The sequence below is a fragment of the Pleurodeles waltl genome, chromosome 4_1 (genome assembly GCF_031143425.1).
Source record: "Pleurodeles waltl isolate 20211129_DDA chromosome 4_1, aPleWal1.hap1.20221129, whole genome shotgun sequence".
In the NCBI taxonomy this organism is placed as follows: domain Eukaryota; kingdom Metazoa; phylum Chordata; class Amphibia; order Caudata; family Salamandridae; genus Pleurodeles; species Pleurodeles waltl.
This window is the reverse complement of record NC_090442.1, coordinates 451,880,032-451,885,980: the sequence shown is the minus strand read 5'-3', so window position 1 is coordinate 451,885,980 and position 5,949 is coordinate 451,880,032.

Below are 5,949 nucleotides of genomic sequence, written 5' to 3'. Positions count from 1 at the left end.
TAGCAGTTCTGGTAGCAGAGCGACGGTTTGGCCCTTTGGGGCCCTAGGGCGGAGAATCATTGTTTAAATTGTTTTTCTGAGATAATGCAAATTGGAGGTATGATGTGTTTCTAATTTCACCATGACTTTCCCGGGATCTCGGAGCCTACCTAAGTGAGTTGGGAATGTTCTCAGCGTCATAGCATGTATGGTGTAGGGTTTGCACTTGCTCAGCTTATGTATTTTGCAGGTAATTTGTGAAGTTTGTGAAGTTTGCAGGGTAAATGTTGTTTTAGTAGGACTGGGCGTACTCCGCAGTATGAGAGTAGGGAACTTGGCGTACTTCATATGAGTGTGGCGCTTTGTGCTAAAAAATTATCCACGTGGTTGGTTGTTCATGTACGGACCCGTTGTGGTCTAAGACTCTAGAGTATATTGACAAGTGTAGGAGATACTTGGGTTTATGTTGTAATTTGTGCGGTTTAATAGGTCAATCGGGCGTGATTGACAAGTCGAGTTTGAGTCAAATTGTGTATATGAAACCTTCAATGGAGATTTGGCAAGTTCTAAAGTTAACTAGGACGAACCATTGACAAGTCGAGAGTAGGATTTGCGGGTCAAATTCTGCTTGCGCGTGCGAGAACTGAGAAGGAGAGAGTAGCGGCCGAGGCTTCAAGTGAAATCTCTGTAAAGTTCTGAAGCAAATGTGTTACCCTTCCTGTAGTAAACCGGCAAATTTGTGTTGTTGTTGAAGGTGCTTGCAGTAATTTTGCATTAGTTTGGTGTGAATCCAGTGAGGGGCGGACGAGCCGCAAGACTTTGTCAGCTGCAGTGTGTGAATGTGACGTCAGTGGTGCTGCACTGAGATAGGTCAGTTGTAGAGAGGGGTCGCGCATGGATTGGCTGCAGTCTGTGAGAGGCAATAGGTTGAGAAAGTTGGGTGAAGAGTGTCCTGGGAACTAAAGTCACTTTCTGAATAAATACAAATAAGAGAAAACGTAAAATACATTTTGTCAAGGCTTTTAAGAGTGCTCTAAAAGAAGATGCATACATTATGGCGAGTGAAAGGGATCCTACACTGCCTGAGGGAACTCCGGCTTACATAGTTATGGATGAAACAGTGGCGCAAATTGACAGAGAAAGAGGGATGTTTGGCGTTCCCGGAACATGAGACGTTCAATACGAGAGTTCTAGAAAATCTAAGGTGGATGTTCAGTGTACAGAAACCACCTCTGAGGCCAGCTCAGTATGAGGCTTTAGCGATTTGGGATTTAATGGCCCTTAAACAGAGACAAGAAAAATTCCAAAGAAGACTAAAAAAGGGCAGAAAAAACTTATGCGGAAGCTAGGTGGGATAATGAGAGCAAAATGTGGAGACGGGGAATAGTTGATGGATTAAAATTGTTCCCAGCAATAACACAGGGAGATGAGACACAGGGAAAGAAAGTCATAGGGAAAACAGACAAAGACTCTAGTAAGCCTAAAGAAACTAAGAGATCTTGGGAAGAAGAAGATGATTCAGATGAAGAAGAATTTATGGATCGGATATTACATGATCGCCTGCCACCTTATGCGGTAAGCGATAATGTCCCGAGCACTAGTGCGGGCCCTGGTAACAAGACGCAGGAGAAGGGAATTACTGATACAGCACAGACTAGTGATACGGCTTTGATACAGAATGGTGTCAGTGTACCCACTGTGCCAGACATGCAGATACAGTTGCAACCTCCACCACAGATACAGAGAATCTATCCAGATGTCCCGGTACTAGAGACTACTACAAGTCTGATAGTGCCGCCAGATCCGATATATACAAAATAGAGGTTAGTGCAGATTGAACCAACTCCGCAATTGCTGCCCCAGCCGCATCCACAACTGATACCAGGATATAATCCAGCAGCAGGACCTCCATTAATACCTGCTCCGGCTTCACTGGATCAGACCTTTGGAGTCGCTGCTCCACGAGGTTTGGGACCAGCTCAGACACCTGCTGCCATATCGTTGCCAATTACTGTTGGTCCACCTGTACCATTATATGCACAGGGTAAACCTGAGACAAGTGACCAAGGAATGGGGACCCAGGAAATGATGGGAGGGGGATTCACAGGAACCCCTCGATCAATATCCCCAAGATCGCAAACAGCTGAACACCTCAGGTCTCTGATAAGCCTTAGTCCGATTGGGGCTCCTATTGAGGCGATAAGACAAGTAGGGTCAAGTGTGTTAGCCCCTCAGACAATGAGTGTGGAAACATCACAGACTCCAATAATGCAGGCAGGAAATATCTTGTTACAAGGTTTTTCTGTGCAGCAACTAAACGATTGGCTGGGAAATAATAAACCTTCACAACTTTCTGCAATAACGTCAGAGAAAGATGATTATTTGAACTTTGTGAGACTTGGCGTGGAAGCTGCTGAATTAGCGGAAGGACCAATGGGGGTAAACAGATTAGAGTCATACACAGAAGCAGAATTGAGATATCTGTGCCCTAAGATTACTAAAGAAGTAGGCAAGGTACATCAGAAATTAACAAACCTGGCAGACAAGTATAACATTGATATTGAGAACACTAAACATTTGAAAAGAAGTTACAGGTTAGACTTCGATTCAAAAGACTTCGAGCACATGAGGTCTGCCGGAATGAAAGCGCATCTGAAGGAAATATTGAAAAGTGCACAAATCTGGGGAGCATTAGAAAAATGGGAAGGCAGATGGGCTAAGAAAAGAGACGAGGAGAAAGTTGACAGCTCGGGTTTGAGTAAAACTAAAACCACACCAGATTCAGAATCAGTAAAGATACTACTGATGAGAGAAACAGCTGGTGGAGTTTTAATTCATGTACCGTGGTCCCGAGGAGAAATCCTATCTTTTACTAATGATTATCCCAGGTTGAGGGAGGAACCAATTGAGTGGTGCCAACAAACAGATAGGTTTGTGAAGCTTGCAAAGTGTCTTTGGGAGGACTTGAATACCTTGTTTGAGATTATTGTTCCGCCCGACTTATGGTTCGAGCGCAAGAGAGGGGTAGACTGGCCGACAAAGGAGCCGGCAAGGGATAAGGAGACCGGAGAACCCTCTGAGGAGGTGATGAAGTACTATCATAAAGTGATTGAGTTTTTGAAGCAGAAAGTGTCGCCGAAAGTGACCGATTGGCAGAAAATCAACTGGACCTCGCAGGAGGTTAAGGAATCAATACATGCTTAGTATGAGGGATAGTTGAAGGCATTCAAACACTACAGTGGTACTTTGACCATTGAGCCGAAAGACATGAACCATCTCGTGTTCAGATTTGTTGAAGGGCTGAGACCAGAGGTTAGCCAGATGATTAAGAATCATTTGATATGTTGGCAAGCGAAGCTGATTGATGAGGTATTGCAGTATGCAAAATACTGTAGTGATGAGATTGAACTGAAGCAGAAAAAATTGAAGGAGAAGGTGATGGTGATGCAAATAAGGGCAGCACAGGCAGGAATGCAGGAAAATGGAGCTCAACAGATGATACAGCAGCAACCGCAAGGGAATGGTGTGTTTCAGACACAACCAAGAGGTCGAGGTTTTGTGAATAGCGGTCCAGGCCTAAATACTGTTGTGGTTCAAAATGACACGCAAGGGATGAAAACGATGTCACCATGTCACACGTGCGGGGGTGTGGGGCATTGGAAGCGGGAATGCCCAAATGTGGTGCAGGATGGTGTTGTTCAACAAAGCACTAATGCCGGTACATTGCAGAATATGAGAGGTCCAAAAGTGAGAAATCAAAACTCGAACTTCCAAAATAACATGGTACAGATGCAGGAGTTACAGCCCATGCAGCAAATGCAAATGCTGCTTGTTCAACTAGCGCAGATGCAGCCAGTACAACAGCAGGTTCCCATGGTACCTAGACAACAAATGCAAGTACCGATGGCTCCAATGGGACAGCAACAAGGGTGATGCTTCCTCAGCAGGTCACAGGTCAAGTGATGAGCCAAAATAATACAGTAAAGCAATTCCCATGCTTGGTGAAGATGGAATGAATGAGGAATGGTCGGATGACAGCTCAGATAGTGAAGAGTGCAGGCTTGCAGAGTCCCTAGAGGTAGATCAGCGGGGACCCTATGTAGAGGGAAAGGTGATGGGTCACAAGGTTTCATTCTTGGTTGATACCGGAGCTACACGCTCCACAGTCAGGAGTGCAGAGGTTCCAAAATTGCCACTTTCGGGGCATACCATAAGAGTGGTCGGAGTAGCAAATCAGTACTTGACAAATCCGATTACAGATCCAGTGCAAGTTGAGATTGGCAACTTCCAGGGACTGAATAAGTTTGTAGTCTGCGATTCAAGTCCAGTATCCCTACTGGGAAGGGACTTACTGTGTAAGACTAAATGTTCGATTACATGTTCCAATGATGGAATTGAGGTGCAGACAAACAGTGATGATGAAGGGGGTGATGGTCAGTTCGCAGAGTTAGAGACAGGAACTACAAATGAAGATTACCCTTTGATTAGATTGTTCCCGATGCTTACAGTGATTGACTTACCAGCCGAGTTACATGGAAACAGTGACAGAGAAAGTGTGGGATTTGATAGGAAAAGAAGTAGGACTGATAAAAGGAGTGGAACCAGTTAAAGTACAAGTAAAGCCAAATGCAGTGTTTCCCCAGGTGCCACAATATTACATGGCACAAGATGTTCTTATCCAGGTGGCACAAATAATTGTGGACTTTGTGAAACAGGGAGTCTTGAAGTAAGTATTGAGCAGCCCACGTAATTCACCGATAATGGGTCTGAAAAAGCCTTGTGGGAAAGTTCGAATTGTGCAGGACTTGAGGAAAATAAACGAGATTGTGGTAAAATGTTGTCCCATAGTGCCCAATCCAGCAGTGATTATGTTTCAAGTCCTGTGTGATGCTGAATGGTTCACCGTTGTAAACCTATCACAAGCTTTCTTTTCGATACCTCTTCATGAGGACAGCCAGTTTTTATTCAGTTTCAAATTGCTGGACAAGGTGTACAGTTGGTGCAGAATTCCTCAAGGGTTTTCTGAATCACCGTCCATCTTCAATCAGATATTGAAAAAGGACTTAGAGTCCCTATTACTGCCTTTCAATTCAAGTTTAGTACAGTACATTGACGATTTGCTGATTGTGTCCAGGACAAAAGATGACTGTAAATATGACACAATTGCTTTACTGAACTATTTGGGAAAGAATGGACAAAAGTGTTGCCAAAGAAGCTGCAGTACTGTCAGAAAGAGGTGAAATACTTAGGACACTTGATTGAGAAAGGGTCCAGGAGAATATCGAAGGAAAGGGTGACTGCTATTTTGCAAATGAACTTTCTGACAACCAAGAGGGATGTAAGGATGTTTTTGGGAATGGTGGGCTATTGTCGCCAGTGGATACCCAACTTCTCAATCATCTCAAAACCATTGATCAAGTTGACAGGCAAAGGATGAGCCATATACCATAGCTTTATCCAAGGAAGAGCTCGAGTCATTCATGGAATTGAGAGAGTGTATGTGCAGGGCACCAGCTTTGGGTATGCCTGATTACACGAAACCTTTTCTACTGTTTTGTCATGAACGTGATGCTTGTTCTTTGTCTGTCTTGACACAGGTCCATGGAGGTGCAAATCGCCCTGTAGCATAATTTTCAGCTACCTTGGACCCCATCACAGCAGCCTTACCGAGTTGCTTGCGTGCAGTTGCAGCAGTTGGTCAAAGCCTCACACAGTGTGAAGGCATAGTGATGGGACATCCCCTAACAGTAATGGTTCCGCATTCAATTGAAATTTTGTTGACTCGAACCAAAACTCAGCACATGACAAATGCCCGTCTTACCAGATATGAGACAATTATATTGGGTCACCTAATGTTTCATTGAAGCGATGTACTGTATTGAACCGGGCAACTCTACTTCCTGTTGAGAAATACTGAGACTAATAATGAAGAGGAAGTGGAGCATGATTGTCTTGAGGTAACAGAACTAT